Genomic DNA, 22012 nt, shown 5'->3' with positions numbered 1-22012 from the left:
TATGTCTTAGGCTTTACTCACTTTCCCTGCCTTGGGCCTTATTCCGGTCCCTTTTGTGAAACACATGCTTTATTACCATATAAATAAAGATGAACTTATAACAGAGAAAACCTAAACAGCTTGATTTGCTAATTCACACACATTTTAACTGAGCTTCAATCGTGCATGAAATTAATATATATTACAAATATGCTGACTGTTTATTATTTTTTTCCAGACAGATGATATTTAACTGACTTTTCACATTTATTAAATTTAACACATATATTAACTCATCTGAACTAAGAAATAGATTAATCAAGTCAGCAACAGTTTCCTGGCCAATTTCAGCTTATTCAACAGGTTCTGAATAATAATAAGGCCTCTGGGTAAAACTAAGTTGAGTTGCAACACTTTTATCATCAGTTAAAGTGTATATAAAGACAAAACTTTTTAATTCTGTGTGGATGGCATGGATAAGGGTTAGATCCTCTACCAAGTTTTATTGAAGCACTTAGGCCGCGTACACACGGGCGGACTGTTCGTCCAACTTTGTCCGCTGAACAGTGTTTCAGCGGACAGTCCGCTCGTGTGTGGGCTTCAGCGGACAGTTTCAGCGGACAGTCTGACGAACAAAGTTTTTCGGAATTTCCGTAAGACTGTCCGCTGAAACTTGGTTTGAGCGGACAGTCCGCTCGTGTGTAGGCTTGTTCGGCAAACTAAGTCTCGCGCATGCTCAGAAAGAATTTACACGGCAAGGTTGCATTGCAGTGTATCGGACGCCGAATTTCTCGTCCCGTCGTACGTGCCATTCACGTCATCGCGCAAGTTTTCAGCGGACTGTTCGTTCGTCGTGTGTGGTCAAGTCCGTTCATGCAAATTTTGAACGGACTGTTTGTCAAACTGTTTGACGAACCTAGTTGGGCGGACAGTCCGCCCGTGTGTACGCCGCCATAGACTTTAATCATATTTGCTGCTAGGAAACAGTGGACTCTGGGATACTGGCACTGGCAACTTTTAAAATAGTCAAGTTAGTCTTCAGTGGTCTGCAGCACAAATGAGTAAGCAAACAAGAGTTTAACCTCCCTTGCGATATGATTATTTTGGATTTTAGGTGTTAAAAGTGGTACAATTATTTTGCATGAAAATTTGGCGTTTTATATTGTAGTCCTGTAATTCTTAGGAATAACTCTGTTAAGTCTGTCCAAACCAGAGTCTAGCAGACATCCCGGGTATGATAAAGTTTGAAAAATGAAATCATAAATTATAATATAATAAATAACTATAAATAATTATACCAAATAATAATATAATAATAATAAAAAATATTCAATAATGTAATCAAATCAAAAACACTGAAATTTGCTCAGTTGCATAATTAACACTGTTATTACTTTTCAGTATTTGATGACGGATCTCCCCACAAATCGCTATCGCTCAATTCTGCGAGTGATTACAATTTATTATCGCTGTTTTCTAGCTGGTCTAAAATCATTTTTGATGTAAAGGGACAGTTTTGGTTGCTATGTACAATCTCCAGTTTCCAGGCATAAAGAACAGTTTTTATAATATAAAACTGCATGCAGGACACTGGGCAGACCACCAAGGACAAAGGGGATGTGAAATAATTACATACAGCAATGTAATCTGTAAGATTACATTATACTGTATGTATACTGTGTGTTTCACTTTTTGAATTTGGCGCCGATCTCCGCCCCCGTGTGTCGCAGCGCTCGCAGGGCACGGAGCTTGGTTCCGTGATGAATCGAGCAGAGGATGAGCCACTCGTACAGTGGGGGGACATTGCTGGATCCAAGGGAGAAGGTAAGTAACCTCTTCCTGGATTCAGCAATGTGGTCCCGAGTCTGGCTCGGGGTTACCGCTTTTGGTATAAAACATCCACCCCAAGCCAGCCTCGGGAATACCGCCAGGGGGGTTAATGCGGAAATCTGGGCTAAAAATATTGTCAAAATACAAGAGCTATATGTAGTCTTTGTCTAATCCTTCCCAGATCTGCAATCCAGCATAAATCCTGCATGCAAATTGCATCTTTGCAGGAGTTATCTGTATTAAAGTGGTTGTAAATCCTCCTCCATAAGTTTAGCCCTTAGCAATCCTCACTACAAACTATTAAAATCACGATATGTAAATTTCACCATACTGGCTCCGTTTGCTTGTAATCTGTATTGTTGTTTCTGCTGACGTCACCGGCCCATTCGTATCTTTAAAGCTATTAACGGCACTCTCTCTGTGCTGTCACTCCATAATGATGTGTGTTGTATCCTTCATATCCGCTTGTGGCACCATACTGCGATCCCACGATATTAGTCTCAGTAAACATTTCCTGAAACACCCCATGTGACCTTACACATCACAGGGGGTAAACATTGGGACATCACGTCGTCCTATCAAAACAATGGCACACTGCAGTGGGACAGGTTGTCATGGTAATCCCAAAACGAAAGTGAGGCTTGGCTAAGAGCCCCAGTGTGCATGTGCAAGATTATATATCAGAATAGCAGGAAGAGCGGAAGTAAATTGCTAGACGGACTCAGAAAACAGCAGTTAAAATAGATCTGCCTTTTCCCAGGAAGGAGAACTTTTAAAACCACTGCAAAACAGTAAGAGACACAAGGTTGGGGGTTATTATTAATGTGGAATGTGTTAGAATACATTGCTATACTATCTTATTTAAAACAACAGCTTCATAAGGAGAGAGTTTACTTTTTCTTTAAAGACCAGTCACTGCTGTTCCCGTTCTTTGTGCAGGGTGGCGGGTCTTGTATCTGCCCCCTCCTGTAGCTTTCTGGAGGTAGCATGTAGTAAATGTAGCTCTGTTCTCTGTCCAGGGTATGTACAGTACTTCATTATATAACCGCTACTTTTTCAGGGTTTTACCTGTGTTTGCAAAGGCAATTGGTAAGCATATAAAGGATTTAAGTTTACATTGTGGAGATTCTGGGGTTTATTTACTAAACGCAAATAGACTTTACACTTTGCAAAGTGCAGTTGCACTCTGCAAGCACAGATGCTCCAGAGCTTAGTAAATAAGGAGAAGTTCCGCAGGCTTTTAGCATCCGATCATGTGCAAGCAGGGCTGGTGCAAGGATTTTTGACATCCTAGGCTAAAACTAATTTTGCCGCCCCATTGGCTCCACCCCTGACCCCACCCCCATTACCCTGCCCATAGGACAGAAGGCTATACAGGAAGCATTGGCTCTGCTTCCTCTAGCACTGGCTCCAGTGCTTTGCTGCACCTCTAATTACACTACTGGTCTGACTGAGTTAGTTACCTGCTGCAGCCCGCAGAGCATGCGGACACGGAGGGAAACCAGCGACCTGGCACCCCTAGGCAGCAGTGTGCCCTAGGCAGCTCCCTAGTTTGCCTAGTGGTAGCACCGGCACTGTGTGCAAGCAAAAATGCATTTAAAAAAAAAATTCTTGTATGTGATTTATTGTTCTTTGTAAAGTGAAGTTTCACCTCATTTACTAAGCTCTGGAGCAACTGAACTTGCAGAATGCACTTTCACTTTCAAAAGTGCAAATTCTATTTGCTTTTATTAAATCAACCCTTTAGTGAGAAGGTTGTAAATATAGGTAGCTTTAATGTGGGGCCAGCCTTGGAATAGGGCATTGCCCTTTCTATGCTAAAAACTGCCAGTGTTAAACTTTCTATTTTATAAGCTGATATGCCGTTATTGCGTCCCCCGTTAAACATGCTATATCCAAGGCTGCCTAAGCACCCTCCCATTTCAAGTGGTTGTAAGGTCTGAGGGTTCTTTGCATTAAGATAGAAAACCTTCAATGCTCAGCTCCCCTCCAGCCCCCCTTTTACTTACCTAAATCTGATCTCAATCCAGCGATGTGCACAAGAGCAGTGGCTCTCTCGGTTCTTTCTCTAATCATTGGCTCAGAGACAGTGGCAGAAGCCATTGGCTCCCTCTGCTGTCAGTCATAGCAGGTGAGGAGGGAGCGGGGGACAGGATGGAGCCATGTGAACAAACAGAGCTGGCTTAGGAGGGAACAAGCCCGAGTGTCCCCAGACCAAGTGGCTTGCTTTGGGGGGATTCAGCAGAGAGGAGGAGCCAGGAGTGACAGTAGAGGACACCAGAAGAGGAGGATTAAGGTTGCTCCGTGCAAAACCATTGTACAAAGCAAGTAAGTATAACATGTTTTGTTATTTAAAAACTTTTCAGTACGTGGGCCACATTGTAAGTTTTACAAATATTTGGCAAATGCATCAATAAAATGTAAAAGAATAAGTTTTACTGGGATTTTATTTTTAATCTGTATGATATGATTCAGAATGACAGAGAAAGAACATAAAGAGGAACTTCGGTCCCCCCCCTCCATTTTTTCCCTTGCTTACCTTTTGCTGTCTTCTACACAGTAAGCATACTCACCTAGCCAGCGGATCCAGCGTTAAGCTGCTGGGATGACCCTCTCTGCAGCCGTTGCATGGGTCTGGTACCACCATGTTGCCTGTGACATCTGCCAGCTCTTCCAGGTGCAGGCACCACTAGGTCCACCCCCTTCTCCCTACTAACTGGGACTGAACGTCATGCATCCCAGGAGGCACTGGGGGAACCGGGTCACTCCCCTAGGTGAACTCCAGAAGCTGGGAGACATGCTGGGCCTTTGAAGCAAGAAAAAAACCTGTAAATACACAGCCAAAAAAAAACTGATATCAGTGCTGCAGAGGATGGGCGGGAAGGAAAGTAGGAGGGTGAAGGTCCACTTTAAGTTAAACAAATCAAAGAAATTCCAAATAAACTTGAGCCATTATTAAAGGTGAAACATAAATAAATTCAGCCTTAACCTTTCTCATCAGAGTCTCTTCCATCAGAATTCCTCATATCATAATTCACATTCGAGTTGCCCCTTACTTAAGGGCCCCCATCAGAGTCCATACTTACTTTACACTTGCAACAAGACTGAAGCAGCAGGATGGGACCTGGAGACCAAATATATCTACATGCTGGGGAAAGCAAGTGATTGGTTGCTAAGAGGTCCTAGGAACTAACAGCAACAGAAACACCAACAGGAGGATTACAGCAAAGCTGGGGAACTTGCAATGGAACTTGGTGGGGGGGGGGGGGGGCGGGGTATTATAGCAGACCTCTGCTGACCTAAATTTAAACCTGTTTGAGAGTGGAGTGGGACCTGAGGAAACACCACTGACCCTAGTTGAATGCCAGATAAACTCTTGTATAGAGCAGCAAAGTTTTGAGACTGTTATAGAGCACATAACTAAGAACTTATATTCATTCACACCAAGGAATATTGGGGTCAAGTGAAACCAGCTTCTAGTATTTCATTCACCCAGAAAAGCATATATGGGATTTGAACCAGCTCATCAGCATGTAAGGAGCTGAATGAAATCTGCCTTCCAGAAATTATATAGACTTCAGAAACTGCTTCTTTAGATTGGTATAATTCTGCAGCCATTAAAGTGGTATTAAAGTTTCTTTTTATTTTTAAATAACAAATAAAGTTACATAGTTGGTGAGGTTGAAAAAAGACACAAGTCCATCAAGTCCAACCCATGTGTGTGATTATATCTCAGTATTACATTGTATATCCCTGTATGTTGTGGTCGTTCAGGTGCTTATCTAATAGTTTCTTGAAACTATCGATGCTCCCCGCTGAGACCACCGCTTGTGGAAGGGAATTCCACATCCTGGCCGCTCTTACAGTAAAGAACCCGCTTCGTAGTTTAAGGTTAAACCTGTTTTCTTCTAATTTTAATGAGTGGCCACAAGTCTTGTTAAACTCCATTCTGTGAAAAAGTTTTATCCCTATTGTGGGGTCACCAGTATGGTATTTGTATATTGAAATGGCATCCCCTCTCAAGCGTCTCTTCTCCAGAGAGAATAAGTTCAGTGCTCGCAACCTTTCCTCAAAACTAATATCCTCCAGACCCTTTATTAGCTTTGTTGCCCTTCTTTGTACTCGTTCCATTTCCAGTACATCCTTCCTGAAGACTGGTACCCAGAACTGGACTGCATACTCTAGGTGTGACTGAACCAGAGTCTTGTCGACCGGGATAATTCTTGTTTTATCTCTGGAATTAATCCCCTTTTTAATGCATGCCAATATTCTGTTTGCTTTGTTAGCAGCAGTTTGGCACTGCATGCCATTGCTGAGCCTATCATCTACTAGGACCCTCAGGTCCTTTTCCATCTTAGATTCCCCCAGAGGTTCTCTCCCAGTGTATATATTGCATTCATATTTTTGCCACCCAAATGCATTATTTTACATTTTTCTACATTGAACCTCATTTGCCATGTAGTTGCCCACCCCATTAATTTGTTCAGATCTTTTTGCAAGGTTTCCAAATCCTGCGGAGAAGTTATTGCCCTGCTTAGCTTAGTATCGCCCACAACTACAGAGATTGAACTGGTTACCCCATCCTCCAGGTCGTTTGTGAACAAATTAAATAGGATTGGTTTCAGCACAGAACCCTGGGGGGGCCCCACTCACCCTTGTAGCCAGTTTTCAATCCATGTACTCACCCTATGGTCCATGCCTTATTTTGTACAGTAAACATTTATGGGGAACTGTGTCAAATACTTTTGCAAAATCCAGATACACCACGTCCACGGGCCTTCCTTCATCTAGATGGGAACTTACCTCCTCATAGAAGGTTAATAGATTGGTTTGGCAAGAACGGTTCTCCATGAATCCATGCTGATTTCTGCTAATGATACCGTTCTCATTACTAAAATCTTGTATATAATCCCTTATCATCCCCTCCAAGAGTTTATATACTATTGATGTTAGGCTAACTGGTCTGTAATTCCCAGGGAATTATTTTTGGGCCCTTTTAAATATTGGTGCTACATTGGCTTTTCTCTAATCAGCTAGAACCATTCCAGTCAGTAGACTGTCAGTAAAAATTAGGAACAATGGTCTGGCAATTACTTGACTTAGTTCCCTAAGTACCCTCGAGTGCAAGCCATCTGGTCCTGGTGATTTATTAAATTGGATGTAAACCCAATGTCATCCTTTCTAAACTACTGCCATAGGGGTTATCTATAAGGATATACATGCCTCCTGCATGTATCTTTACCTGTCAAATGTCTCTCCTCTGTCTGCTATGAGACCCGAAAAACTGCAGATTCTGTGGGTGGGTCTGTTGTCTGGAGCTCAGTGGGTGGAGCCGTGATATCAGTGAACAATAAAAGAGGATTGCTCAGAGCTGGATTAACTCTTTGTGGCAAGACTGGGCTCAAATGGATATATATATAGATACATTATAGATAAGGAAATCTTATACCCATTTTTGGGTTTACATCCACTTTAATGTTAGGTTTCCCAAGTCTAATTTTAATACTGTCCTCTGTTAACCATGGAAGTGCTTCCTGTGATGTGTCATGAGGATAAACACTGCAGTTTTGGTTACTGAAGCCCCCCGATTCCCTCGGGAAGACCAAGGAGAAGAATAAATGTAATACCTTCGCCATCTCCCCATCCATTGTAACCAGATGTCCTTCCTCATTCTTTATGGGGCCAATATCGTCTGTCCTCCCTTTTTTACTATTTACATACTTAAAGAATTTCTTGGGATTTGTTTTGCTCTCCTCCGCTATGTGTCTTTCTTGTTATATCTTAGCCATCCTTATTGCATCCTTACATTTCTTGTTGCATTCTTTATAAAGTCTGAATGCCGATGATGGTTCCTCAACCTTGTATTTTTTGAAGGCCTTTTCCTTTGCTTTTATATGCATTTTTACATTGGAGTTAAGCCATCCAGGACTTTTGGGCCAATGGGCTACTGCTGCTGTCTCAACCAATGGTGAGGGAGAGTCCCAGGCCAGTCAAGGCTATGGTGAACATCGCTGGTTTGGAGGGAGCTCAGATAAGTATTAGGGGGGCCAGGGGGGGGGGGGGGGCGCTGCACACAGAAGGTTTTTTACCATCATGCATAGGATACATGAAGGTAAAAAACCTTCAACCTTTAGAACTTCTTAATCTCAGGGATAGCTATGTGTGCTGTTATTTAGTTGTGGCTGCATCTAAATTCGTTCAGGGCATGGTCAGCTTTACTTTCAGACTGACACTTTTGCACTGACAGGGAGAGAATAAAACTCAATACATTTTTATAACAATTTAGGAGTGGAGATATTGATTATTAAAAATGCCTATTGGTAATACATTTTCTTTTATATAAGCTATATTTTGAGTGGCTACATTTCAGTAGCAGTTTGCCAAGGCAGAGGATCTACCTGCTCAGGTAGGATTTAGCAGAGTATTACACTCTGCCCAATTACTACATTGTTGGGGTAAATGCTTCTCTACCAAATGGTAACACAGGTGAGACTTTTATTGACTTCATAATAGGAGATATGATAAATTAGACTATCATGTATTAAACCAGCAGAGTGTTTGAACATAATAGGGCAAGGTGGCATTGTTTGACCATAATCTAAGAGTCAAGTACCATTTGTATCTAAACTGACCATATAACTCAAAACCATTCAATTTCAGAAAAACTGCAACACTTTAGATTAGGGTATACAAACGTTCTAAACAAAGGGCCATTTTACTGTCCTTTAAACTGGGGGGGGGGGGGGGGGCAGAGACTGTGGCCAGTGGGAGTAGAAAATGACCCGGTGTCAGTGGGTGTAAACAGTTCCCCATCTTTGGTATTAGGGGGGGAATAGTACCTCATCGTTGGTGTCAGTGGGAAGAATAATGTCCATTATTTGTGTCAATGGGTAGAACAGTGCTCCATCACTGGTGTCAGTGAGAGGAATAGTGCCCCATTGTTGGCATCAGTGGGAGGAATAGTGCCGCATCATTGATGTCAGTGGGAGGAATAGAGTGGCAGGAACTATGGCCCACCCACTGTGGCTGAGAGTGGAGATAATAATGCCCCAAGGGCCAGATAGAAGCAAGCAAAGGCTCCAGTTTGGAGACTACTGCTTTAGATAAAGATACATGTATAGTTTATGTTGAAGCGGACTCTCACTAACAATTACACGTATAAGGAAAACATATATATATATATATATATATATATATATATGTGATCCATATAATTAGCCATCATTGTCATTTGTATTAACTTGGGGTTGAAGTACTAAAATGTGATTTCTTTGCAAAGTGAATAATCACTTTGTTTACTCAATAAGGTGCTTATTCAATTGGTCACTTTGCTGATTGTAAGAAAGTAAGGTGAAGCTTCAATCATCCAATCATGCGCATAAAAGAATGGACATTTTTTTAATTTTACAGATGATTAGGTATTCAAAATGAACACCTTATCAATAAGCCAACAGTCCCTTATCTTTTACTAAATTAACCCTATCAAATCCAGCAGGTTCTCATTTTAAAACAAGGCCCTTCTTTTGCATTAGAACTAGATTTGTCTTTTATTAGTTTTAGTTAGTATTTATATTTTAGTTACCTAAAATATAATAATAATAATAATTATTATTATACAATGATACAATTTTATGGAAATAATTGCAGAATCTCTATTCCTGTAGATATTTATTAAAGAGATGCAAACCAAAACGTGATGTTTTGTGTTGTATTGGAGCCTGGATAGATTTTTACATCTCTAACTTGGCGTCCAGATTAGAAAAATGAAAACATATCTCCCACCAAATTCCCACTTACCTTGGAGTGTCACTCTGCCTGCCACAAAATTAAGCCAAAAGTTATTATATACATTGAACTTTTCAGGTGCCAAGAAATAAATAAAATGTAAATAATGGTTTTTATTGAATAAATATTTAAAACCTTTTTTGTCCATATACCTAATAAATTACAGTAACACTCCATACGTCAAGCCTTAGGTTTACATAAATACCTCTGAAAATCATCCTTTTATATACCTTTTGCTAATTATGCACTCATGGACCTGATAACAATCCTAAATAGTTTAATAACACTGTATTATGTGTTATATACCTGGCTTTAACACATCATTTATTATCTCAGTCTTCCAATGAACGTGTCAAAGTGGACAACCTTAATTCTGCTTATAGAAGGAACTTTATATAGTACATGACAGTGAACGTAGACTATTTATAATTGTAAGTAGGTTCTGAGCTATGTATTCATGTGTGCAAACTTAGCAGAGGGTGTATAAAGGGGTGATTATTAGAGGTATTTTTGTAAACCTAAACCTTGTAGTATGTAGTTTTATTGTAATTAATTAGGTGTATACAAAAACATTGTTATATTTATTCAATAAAAAGCATGATTTTAATTTGTTAATGGTTTTTGGCATCTAAAAAGGCCCATGTATAGAAACAATTGTGTTCAGTCTTAGATTATTAGGTTTATTAGACAATACTTAGGAAACTTTATAATGGACTCAAAGTTACAACATGGTGTACACAATACATAATGTACAGAAGATATAAAGGTATAAATAAAGATGTAGATGTATGAAAGTACAGAAATATATCTAGGTAAAACCACTTTGATTATTTAGTAGTGGCATGTTGAGGGTTCTTCGTATCTTCTGCTGACCAAAAACCATTGGTAGTAAATCTACTTATCTCAGTAAAAAAAAATATCTAGTGTCATCTTAAAGTGGAGTTCCAGTCCCCCAAATACTTTTTTTTAAACACTCCTCTGTACTCCTGATTTTGCGCCTGTGCAGTGAAGCCACTGAGCGGCTTTCTCTCTTCCTGACAGGTTGCCATAGCAATGGCAATGTCGGTGGAAGTTCCCGCCCCATTGCTATTGCAACCTGTCAATCATGATCTCCCAGTCCTTTCGTTTGCATCATATCCAGTCTGGAAATAACACAAGATTTGGTCAGTAGACAATTTGCAAGGACTCATGGGATACTTGACGCTGCTATTCCAGGAGCCCTTGCAATTTGCCTAGTGACATAATTGCTTAGGCAGCAGAAGCCGGAAGTGCTGCAGAAAAAAAGAAAAAAGGTATTTACAAAGAAAAAAATTATTGCCATGTATTACAGTGTTAGGGCGTTAGGGATGAGCATGACAGTAATTGGACTTTCAAAAAATTTGTGGAACTGATAATCATCTAAAGGGGGGGGGGGGGTTGTAGTATATAATTATTTTTGATCAATATTAACAAAGGATGTGTTGCCTTGATCACCTATCAATCCAACACATATATGTGTTTTGCTACAAATTGGAGTTGATTTACTAGGGAAGGTTTGTTCACGTCAATGTTCCAATCACGTACAAACAAATATCCTGCTGTTTTATATTTTCTTTGCATGTGACTTGATATGCAACATGAATACATCTTGTTGACTAAGCTAAATGAACATTTACTGTGCAAAGTGAACATTTTCTTCTCTTTTAATAAATCATCCCCATTGGGTACTCCAACTTTTGCTGTAATCTCCATAATATAAAATGAATTAGAACTCCAACATGGCAGTGGAATTCATTAATAATTGCCCCTGCTGGTGTGCAGACTGGGAACTCATGCACAAGAGTTTCTTGTACTTGAGAGGCAAAGAAAACTGGATAATATCGTAGCAATACAAGGAAGAATACATAAAACACAAAGGAAAACAGTTGAGTCAGTTCATAGTAATGCTAACATGATATCTTTCATTGCTTTCTCTCTATAGATTACAGCACATCTAGAAAGAATGTTAGCAATGTTAGAAATATGCATCTGGTAGTTAGTTTGCCAGGCTGGCAAAGGTGGCTCCAAGAAGTCTGCTATTGATTCCACAGGGTTGTGGTAAGATTAAGGTTTGGGCTCTGTCCCAGCACCCATTCTTACAATTCCCTGGAAGAAGGAAGAAACATCATCCAAAGGAATTTTATAAAATAAAGAGAATAATGAACGTTTGACCAATTCTGATACCACTACAGTAACACTAGATTTTGCAGTAGACCTCCTGGAGCCTGGCTGGAGCACTGCCAGTCAATACTTGGGTTACATGACGTTTGGGCTATAAAAGATATAAGGTACTCTAATCCTTAATGGTAACCAAAGTTCAGTAGAACATATAACATATTATTATTTCCTACTATAAATATCTAACAGCTATTCAGCACCATAGCAATAATGTATAATAACACACAAATATCAAACGTGATTCTGTGTTTATTTTAATCAGTGGTTCTAGAAAAATTCACAAAGTAACCGCTGAAAGCCTTTTGCTGATAACCATATTACAGGAAATAATAATAATTTAGTAAATTATGTACAGAATGTTTTAGTCTAGTTTTGTGCAGTTTGTTATATTGATGTTGTTTTACAATCCTTGTGTTATGAAATTTGGAAGAGGCTAGAATGTGTAGAATAGAAAGTACTGGATCGGGTCACAAAAAAAGGACAAACTTTCTTTTTAAAGAGATTCTGTGAGAATAGAAATATGGGAGCAAGCATTGATTATTTGTTTTAAAAGCTCCAATGCTGTCATCCTAATTCTGAGTGCGCTACCTAGTGGGCTACTATTCTGGAACAAACACGAAGTCAATAAAGACTAGAAGTTTAAACTTTCATCCTAATTATCCCAGGTCAGTAGTTCAGTAGATAGGAAACTAGCATTAAGGTGACAGTCTGAACTTTTACTTTTTAACAAAGTCAGTTCTTGCATCCCCACAGAGTGACCACTCACCACATTAAGAAATTGCAGCTAAATGCAGAGACATGTCAAGTATTTTAGAGAGTAACTCCACTTTGGTTGAGAAAAAAGACATTCCCCTCTGGGTCGTCTATGTACATTACAAAGATGTTATTCTGAAGAAATTATTTTGTGTTTGTCTGTTTCCATGTGATAAGTGAATGTGACTGGGAGTAGTTTCATAATTATCAGCCAGCTGTTGCACCTGCAGGGCTCTAATGAGGAAAATTGCCGGGTCTGCTTCCCTTTGGATGTGATGTCCTATTGGGAGTATCTCACCTAAAATGAAATTTTTGTTGCAAGGGATGCCTGAAATCTGACTTGTATCTTAGTGCAGATATCTGGCAAAATCAATGAGCCAATCACACATGCTGGGGGGCGTTCTGTACACATTATTATTATTTTACAAGATTTTTATACAGTAGTGCCTACAGTTTGCCAGCGCTTTACAACATGAGGGCAGACAGCACAGTTACAGTACAATTCAATACAGGAGGAATCAGAGGGCCCTGCTCATTAGAGCTTACAATGTAGGCGATTATGGGGGTTATTTACAAAAGGCAAATCCATTTTGCACTGCAAGTGCACTTGAAAGTGCAGTCACTCTAAAGCCCCATACACACTATCAGATTTTCTGCTGATGTTTGTCTTCAGATTTACCAAAACCATATAATATGAGGTCAAACCTTAGGAATTTAAATTTGTATGCAATCAGGCAGGCCCTTACACTACATGGTTTTGGTAAATTTGAAGACAAATATCAGCAGAAAGTATGATAGTGTGTATGGGGCTTAAATCTAAGTGGTAGATCTAAAATGAATGGAAGCTCTGCTGATGTTATCATCCAATCATGTGCAAGTTAAAATGCTGTTTTTTATTTTCCTTGCATGTCCCCCTCAGATCTACAGCGACTTTACTTCCAAGTGCACTTTCAAGTGCACTTGCAGCGCAAAGTGGATTTTCCTTTAGTAAATAACCCCCTATGTGTACAGAACACCTTCAGGTAGCCATATTGCATTGCACTTTACAGAAAATTATAGTGCTACAGATTGAAAAGGAAAAGTAATTTTTAATAATATTCAATTACAATATAACTTGACTCACAATTGTATATGGTATATTATTATAATTTTTTTTGCTAGTTTTTTTCCCTACAAAAGTGGAGTTACCCTTTAAATGTTTATTTGTGGTGTTTTTCCTTTCTATAAATTATTTTTTAAATGACCTGCAATGTTCCATAGAACTTGCAAGTTTGACTATTTCAAGAGGAGTCAATTCCGTAACAAAATTCCTCCTGTCACATCACAGCCCTCTATTCTTCTGCGAATGTAAAAGTATGTGCTGGCCTTCTCTTCCACCCTTCTCTTCACCTCCCTACAGGATTAGGAGCAGGAATATTATAGCGTGCCAGTTAAGTGACAGCTCTGTCACCTGGGACTGCTGGCACAAGGTAGGCATTTATAGGTAAATAACATACATTAAATGCAAAAAATTTTATTGTAAGGATGGGAAGAGTCACTCTTTAAGTTTATACTCTTCTTATTATACTAGTGTCTGCTTGTATATATATATATATATATATATATATATATATATATATATATATATATATATATATATATATATATATCTGAGAAAGGTTATTGGAAACAGCTTCACATGCAATGCTTTGCAAGTTTCTTCTGAGGTGCACATTTGCGGAAAACAGAACGTGCTTGCGGTCGCAGCTGACATTTAAGTTTTGCATACTTGGAACATTTAGGGCGTAGTGGAACATTGACCTGTGGTTTTATGTTCAAAATATAATATATATATAGGGACTTTTCTCTAATCAGAAATCCCTTAAACATTTTGCTTATTATATGACTAACATAGATGTGGATGTATATGATTGGTTGCCCAAGGGGCCTACCCCCTTGTGCTTTGTGTAATTTGATTGGTTGGCCAAGGGGCCTATCCCCTTGTGCCTTGTGTAATGTCAAGTGTACAGTATATATTCTGTATCCAGGAAATAAAAAATTGTATTCATGATAAGCCATACATTGTGCATGGTGTCTTGATAACCGTTTGAAAGGGGCCTTCCAGTGACCAATAAAGTCCAGCTCGAGCAGAAGCAGAGGGGCGCACCTTACAGTTATGAAAGCTTTTGTTGAAATAAATAGTCTGGCAACAGGGTCCCATTAAGGAGAGACCCGACTACCAACCCTTTTTATAAGGACCTTAAAAATATAGAATAAAGAAACCAGTGTAGAACTTACCATCTTTAAATGCCCCAAATGTGGTCTATTGCAACCCTTGGCTCACTGGTTGTGGTTGTCCTTCTATAATAGCCTTCTGGAATCAAGTGAGGATATACATACTCCCTAAAACCTGCACATTGCCACCATCCAACCTTTTTCTCCTTGTATTCAGCTATATGGACTGACCTATGCACTCTTGCATGTCTCTCCAGCTCAGAATGGATCTGTGTGTAATGTGTGTTTATTAGCTGCCAGACACTTAATCATCAACAGATGGAACTTTACTCAGGCTCCTACTATTGCCAAGGTCAAACCATCCATTCAAAAACTAGATGCTGATGTAAATTCGCATCTGCAACATTCACACTTTGAGCAAAAATTGAGAGATTACACATTCAGCTCCTCTACAGCCTGAAGCAGCCTTTTTCAACCAGGGTACCCAGGCACCCTGGGTGCCTTCAGGTTTCTTCAGGGGTGCCTTGGGGATGTTGGGTGCCGGCACAGCATTCTTGCTTCACCCTCTGCTGCCCCTCTTCTTCAGCACTAGGGTCACATTAGCTGAGTCAGGGTGAGAAACTGAGGGAGAAGAGAAAAATCATCTCTAACTTTGGATGTCCTACATGTATTTTACAACTATTAGCTTAGTTTTTTAGATTTTAGAATAAGGTGCCTCAAAATTGTGCAGAGTTTTAAAAGGTGCCTTGACTTAAAAAAGGTTGAGAAACACTGGCCTAAAGCAATCCCATTAAACCTTCATAGCTTCAACTTTTCCTTTTTTTTGTGACTTCTGATGCCACCTAATCATATAGCACCAGTTGCACTTTTATTATCAGCTTTATTACAGTGCCATGTTACTATCTGTTACTATCTGTTTAGGTTTAATGTACACAGGACGTTTTACAACCTCTCCTGAATGATTTAACTTGATATATAGTAACCAACGTTTAAAAACATCAGTTTTGCTGCATTTTAAATGCCGCATTTTTCTTTCAAATGGTCAAAAAATTGAAAACTACTGTAAACAAAACGCAGCTAAATGCAAGTTTACATGCGCTTAGAAGCTGTTACAGGCATTTTAAATGCCTCTGAACAACTGTCCTGGATGCATTTTTTGCTTTTCAAAAAATTCTTCTAAACGCAACTGCCTAGAAATGACTATAAATGACCCATGTACATGTACTCATAAGATAACACAGAGAAGAGTTCAAGGCCAGCTGAAAAAAAAAACAACACATCCGTCTACCAGCAGCAGTGTACATGAAGCCTTATCTCCCTCTTCTCCTTTTCCTTTTTCTAGTTCAAAAACACAATTTACAAAGCTCGCCATTGTCTACAATTCCCCCACTCTCTTAGCCCTTGTACACACGGTGGGACATTCAGATGGAAAATGTCTGATCAGACCGTGTTGTCGGATAATCCGACCGTGTGTGTGGGCTCCATCGGACTGTTTCCATCGGAATATCCGACCGACAAAGTTTTAGAGCTGGGCTATAAAATTTTCTGACAACATGATCCGATCGTTTGTAGAGAATTCCAATCGGACAAAGTGCCACGCATGCTCAGATCAAATTATGAGACCAAAGCTATTGTCTACTAGCCTGAACGTAGTCCCGTCATAACGAAATAACGTCATCACGTTACGAACGATCGGATATTCCGACAACTTTGTCTGACCGTGTGTATGCAACACCAGTTTCGGACAAAATACATTGGACAAAATCAGACGGATTTTGGTGTCGGAATGTCCGACCGTGTGTACAAGGGCTTAGAGATTTAATTTGAAAAATCCAAGCAGCCAACTCCTAGAATTATTACCTAATTTGTAATCTTTGATATGCAGTATATATTGAGCTGGTGTTTTAGCTAATGCAACTACTTTTTTTTGTCAAAAAGCTATTAAAATGTGAGCTTATATACATTGACATTATTTATTATATATTGATGTTTATTTAAAAAAAATAAAAAAGATATTTTTTAAGAAATAAATATAGAATGGCAAGCATGGAAAATGAACAATATACATCGAAAGGTACAGTACATTTTACAGAAACACTCTCTAAAATCCAGTATAGTTTCCCTTTAAATTAACCTAATCTGTCCAATAATCCGAACTTGCAGGGGCACCATAATAATACATTGACACAGACACTTTATCATGAATCTGATCAACACTTAAACGAAAATCAAATGTCTTTATATTTAACAGATAAGTGCAAAAAGCCTTTGATGCACTCCAGTCTCTTACAGTGTTAATCGATTTCCAAAGTTTGCTTTCTTTTAATCGTGAACACAAAGTATAGTTAGCACGTACCCTGTGCACCCAGAATCCACTTATCTCTGACAGAGCTGCAGACTGTGCAATGTTCTCACTATGAAACTGAAATCCTGCTTTTTACCTTTTGAATTAATGAGGCTTGCTGGCATCAACCAGCAATTGATGAAGCTTTCTGAGCTCTATAGTGATTTTGCCACTAACTACACCACGGGTGTTTAAGAGTATTTACCAGCAAACCGAATGTAACTCATATCAACTTCATTGTCTAGCTTGAGAGGACAAAATAACTGTAAGGTACACTAAAGCTTTGCGTAATGGAAGCAAGGCCATAGCTCTAAACATCTATATATAAGCTTGATGTTATATGGGTGCATTTCTTTAAAAAACAATAACACACTAGCTATTAAAACTAATGACCTCTGAATCCAAAGCAAGCCATAGATGGTTCAGTATCTTATTGGTAATGATTGATGGTGAACTGTCTCTTTGTATAAGGAACCCCCACATAGCCTGATCTATTAGGACTGGTTCACACCAGGGATCGAACAGGAATGTGCTGTGCATTCCTGTGCAATTCACATGCAGTTTTGTGTGATGGGATTTCAGCCCATTCAAAAAAGAATCACACAGGAACCACACCAAAATTAGACCATTTACTACTTTTAGAAATTCACTGCAACCACATCTTAAGGTACTTTTGTACCATGCGATCCAGTGCAGGCAAACACCCTGCATTTGCTACCTGCATTTGGGGTGCCAATAACTAAATATTGCCACCCGCTGCAAATCGCAACCAATGCGCCTTAGGCATTAGATGATCAATATATACACATACAATGAGTGATCAAAAACAAAACAACAATCTTGTAAAGCGCTAGTGTGCTCCATCTCCCTCTTGATAAGAACCCACAGCCATAATTGATTAAAATGTTGATTGCCAGTGAAAAGGGCTGCCTCAGCCTGACAAGGCACTCCTAGAGTGACATGTGGATGCTGTCTATGTGGGTAGTGCAATGATTACCAGTAGATGACCAGCCACAAACCTCGGACACCCAGAATATACTGGGGAACTGGGATGTCAATGTGGTCAAAGTGATCCGTGTTGGATCAAACCCACTGGCCACAGTAGGAAATGGAGGGATGCGTGTTGCTGGTAGGGACTTCACCAAAACCCAAGAAATTCCTAAAGGTGGACACAAAACACTGGAACACACCAGGAATTCAAGCTGATTGCCAGGATAACATGTTTTGACAAAGGGGCAATTGCGAGGATAACATATTTGGACAAAGACGCGTGCCCTCAAACCAAACATTCATAATCTTGAATGGACCAAGCAGCAGCCACAAAGTCTATGGGCATTGCCATAATTAGCATCAAAAGTTGAGTATTAAAGCTGAACTTCACACAAAGTGGGAAGTTTGTCAGGGCTGGGCTCAGCCCTTCCTTCTCAGAGCAGGCCACTCAGCTGTCGGTTAATTGTCAGCTCCAATCTTTTCCACAATGACTCACCTGATGATGATATCCTGTTTGTCAGTCCTGCTGGTCACTTAAGCTGTTCAGTGCAGTTTTTCTCTGCCTTCGCTTTGGTCAACACATACAGAGACTCTCTCCTGTGTACCTGTTGAAGACTTGCTTGGCTGACGTCCCTTCTGGTTCCTGATCCTGCTTGCTGTTCCACTACACTGATTCTCCGGTTTTCTGATTTCCTGGTCTGTCCTAAATCACACTGATCTCTGGCTCCTTGACGTGTTGGCTTGTCTGACTATCCATTCCGGTTACCGAACTCTGGCTATGATTTGACTACTCCTCTGTTTACCTTTATTATTATTATTATTAATAAACAAGTGTGATTTTAGCTGCACTTCTATCTCGGTCTGAGTTTTTGAAAAAGTTCCACTCTTCCTCCACCACCCTTTGGCACATTATTTTTTTGAGGGGGGGGGGGGCAGGTACCTGATTTTGACAGGTAACCATTCCTCCACTTTCTGTCAGATCCTGCAGCAGCGGCGATCTAAGTGGAATTTCAGCCCCACTCCTTCCTCTGCAGCCTTCTGAGATACATTACAGGTCCCAGATAACTGGGACCAATCACAAAGTGCAGCATGGCTCATGCATGTGCAGTTGGAAGTAAGGCTTCACTTAGTGAAGATGCTGGCTCCTGCACCTGAAGCCAACTGAAGAATTGGCTTGGGTTAGAACATCGCTTGCAGGGGCAGGTAAGTGTCCTTATATTAAAAGTTAGCAGCTATAGTATTTGTAGCTGCTGACTTTAAAATTTTGAGTTTGAAACTGAAACTCCTCTTTAAGGACACAGTCCACTTGCCAAATTTGTGGTTCAGGACTTTCTTTGTCTGCTTTTTTTTTAAATAAATGTCCATCACACCAGGATTTCCTATGCAGGGGGTGCCACCCTCACTTCAAAAAAACACAAAGCAATAGTGTGTTCAGCCTGTTGACTTCTGCTTGCAGCCCCGCTGCTCTAGCTTCAAGCTTAGGCCCTTTTCTCTGTTTCTTCAGACAATCTCTCGTTGCTAGGCCTACAAAAGATCTGGGGCTAGAGCCCATAGCAGCATAGTAAAGAAAGTCATACACTTGGGCGGACATACAAAGGTATATAACATACACATGTGTGGTTATATATATATATCCCCAGAGAGCTCCCCTTACATCAGAGTCCCCAGAGAGCCCTCCTTACATCAGGGTCCCCAGAGAGCCCCCCCTCCCCTTGGGGACCCATGCAGAGACTCTGGGCTATGGGCTCCAGATTCGGTGCTATAGCCCCAAAAGTCACCCACTAGCGACAGCAGTGGGGTGTTTGCTTCTTGTATGTTGCATGCATGCTTAAACGATACAAACATCTGTGCACACATCCTTTAGGAAAAGCTTTCTTTTGTGGGCCAAGTACTGTTTAGGCCTCTTGCACACTCGACATTTTTTCTGCTGCTCTTATGGGTATTTTCTTTTTTTTCCCTGCCTTTAAACACTCCTGAATGTTAGCCTATGTGTCCATGCACATGTTTAGAGGAGATTAGAGGCAGGGGCATTTAGAGGCAGAAAAAAAAATAGTTTTGACAGACAAAAAAACACGTCTAACCACATCTAAATGTGCTGCAATGCTAGGACATTTTGATGACCAAAATAAATTATTATTCTGGCCACTGAACTGAATTAACTACATCTAAATGCAAATGCATCTAAACTCTCCTAAACATTTTACATGTCACCTATTGGTGCCCATCAGTGCCGCCTCATCAGCGTACATCAATGACAGACAAAAATTACCGTTTTAACATTTTATAACAAAATAAAAAAATGTTTTTAAATTCTGTCTTTTTTACATTTAAAAAAATAAAATAAAATAAATCACACAGGTGATCAAATACCACCAAAAGAAAGCTCTATTTGGGGGGAATAAAATTGTAAAAAATGTAATTTGGGTTCAGTGTTGTAATACCACGCAATTGTCATTCAAAGTGCATCAGCGCTGAAAGCTGAAAATTGGTCTGGATAGGAGGGGGGTTTAAGTGCCCAGTAAGCGGTTAAAAAAGTCTCTGAGCCTTTCCAGAAATGCAGTGGCTGAAAAAAAGCATAAATGTGAATGTGTCCCATAGGAAACCATGTTGAATTAACTGTAGTGCGTTTCTACAGAAAGCATCAAAAAAAGCATAGGTGTGAACTGAGCCTCAGGGAAGACTACCCAGCAGCTGGTAGTCACTTCCACAGAGATGTCACATGTGGGCATTGAAGTGAAAGAGGCACATCGCGTAATCCAGTATAAATTAGTTTATTAGGAAAAGTATTGATTGTGCTGAGTGTAAAAAAAAAAACAACCTAACAATCATATTAAGCCAATTAACATCAACTAAGATTGTGACAGCAGCACTCATTAAACTCCCACGTACAGAAAAAAGCAATAAGCAAAATAATTGTGTTGTGCTGTCAAACAAAGCGCTAATACATTAATAATACAATCCATTAGCATAGGGATATTACATAAAAATCACCATGTGAAAATCAATTCATCAAAAAGTACTCAAAAATGATAATTTAATAAAGTGCACCTAGCACTAATCAGTCCAAATAAAAAGTGAACAGTGCAAGAAAATTCTTGAAGTAAATGTGTATATCACCCCAATCTTCTTCTGTAACAAAATACTGCTCCACACCCAGTTGCGCACCCATCTCACAAACTGCTTACCGACAGGTAAGACCTCGGATATGGAGGCCTGGCTGTACTTTGTAGGAGAGATCCCTGCTGGGATGGATGGATGGCACACTTCAGGAAAGAATAAGGACTCCCAGAACACTCTTCAGAAGAACCTCAGGGTAAAGTAGAGATAAGGAAGGAACTTATAGTGTAGTAGTATAAAACGTCACCAGTTTATTAAAAAAAGAATACTACTCACACAAGGCAGATAAAATCAGGTAAGTAAATAAATCAGCACAGTCATCACTAGTGATGAGGCAAACACCCCCCTGTTTGGTTCCCACCAGAACTCCTGAACAGGGAATAAGTTTGGCCCTGTTTGGTAATTTTTCTCCTTCATTGATGTATGCTGATGAAGCTGCATTAATGGGCACTGATAGGCTGCACTGATGGGCACTGATAAGGTGGCACTGATAGGTGGCACTGATAGGTGACACTGATGAGGTGGCACTGGTGGGCACTGATCAGGAGGCACTAATAAAGCTGCACTGATGGGCCCTGATAGGCTGCAGTAAAAAGCACTGATAGGCGGCAATGAATTGCACTGATAGGTGGCACTGATAGGTAGCACTGATAGGTGGCACTGATGGGCACTGACTGGCAGCACTGATGAGCATTGATAGGTGGCACTGGTGGGCATTGATAGGTGGCACTGGTTGGCACTGCTGAGCAGCAGTGGGTGCAGAGTGTGTGGGACTGATGTCCCGTTTACACAAGCGAGTAATCA

At 40.0% G+C, this 22012-nt stretch overlaps 1 protein-coding gene across 3 annotated transcripts in view; it reads left to right on the top strand.

Moving 5' to 3' along the window:
* The window catches only part of PAPPA2 (pappalysin 2), a 366677-nt gene that overhangs the window by 115447 nt on the left and 229218 nt on the right, over positions 1-22012 (top strand). The window lies entirely within an intron of this gene.

Source organism: Lithobates pipiens, unplaced genomic scaffold (assembly GCF_037356315.1).
Source record: "Lithobates pipiens isolate NorthernLeopardFrog02 unplaced genomic scaffold, aLitPip1_a1.2 Scaffold_23, whole genome shotgun sequence".
Classification (NCBI taxonomy): Eukaryota; Metazoa; Chordata; class Amphibia; order Anura; family Ranidae; genus Lithobates; species Lithobates pipiens.
Note: the sequence above shows the minus strand (reverse complement) of the source record. Positions and strands in the feature narration are given on the sequence as shown.